Raw genomic sequence first — 795 nt, forward strand, 5'->3', positions numbered from 1 at the left:
TGGCTGGAATCATTCCCAAGGGGGAGCCGAACAACCTGGGATGAGGTGGAAAGCAAGTTTCTGGCACGTTTCTACCCCCCACAAAAGGTCAACAGGCTTCGATCTGAGGTTCAGACTTTTAGACAACAGGATGGTGAAACGCTCTACGAGGCATGGGAGAGGTTCAAAGAATTGACAAGGAAATGCCAGCCAGACATGTTCCATGACTGGGTGCAATTGCATATTTTCTATGATGGACTTTCTTATGAATCAAGGAAGGCTGTAGACCATTCATCAGGAGGTTCATTGAACAGGAAAAAGACTGTGGAAGAAGCCATTGAAGTGATTGAGACAGTGGCTGAGAATGAGTACTACTATGCTTCAGAAAGGCACAACACTAAGGGAGTCATGGAGCTGAACCATGTTGATACAATCCTAGCCCAAAACAAGGTGTTTGCCAAGCAACTAGCAGAGCTCACCAGGAAATTAGACACAAAGCAAGTGGCTGCAATACACACACAAGATCAAGAGGAAGTAAGCACTGAAGGAGGTGATTGGGAAGAGGCCAACTATGTGGGAAACCAACAAAGGCAATCATATGATCCACATTCCAACACTTACAACCCAGACTGGAAAAACCACCCAAACTTTGGGTGGGGAAACCAACAAACCCAACCACAAAACCACAAACCCTACAACCACAACCAACAAAACAATTCCACATACCAAAACTCCAACCAAAGATCATACCAAGCCACACAAAACACTTACTCCCAACCACCATATCATGGCCAAAATAATCAACCTGCCCAACCT

General features: G+C 45.3%; 1 non-coding gene across 1 annotated transcript; it reads right to left on the reverse strand.

The window, feature by feature from the left end:
• Positions 1-93: 93 nt before the first annotated feature.
• Positions 94-197, reverse strand: LOC127746858 (small nucleolar RNA R71). Its single transcript, XR_008008670.1, has one exon. It is a non-coding gene; the product is annotated as a small nucleolar RNA R71 (small nucleolar RNA).
• Between the last annotated feature and the right edge of the window lie 598 nt (positions 198-795).

This window comes from Arachis duranensis, chromosome 4, assembly GCF_000817695.3.
Source record: "Arachis duranensis cultivar V14167 chromosome 4, aradu.V14167.gnm2.J7QH, whole genome shotgun sequence".
NCBI lineage: Eukaryota > Viridiplantae > Streptophyta > Magnoliopsida > Fabales > Fabaceae > Arachis > Arachis duranensis.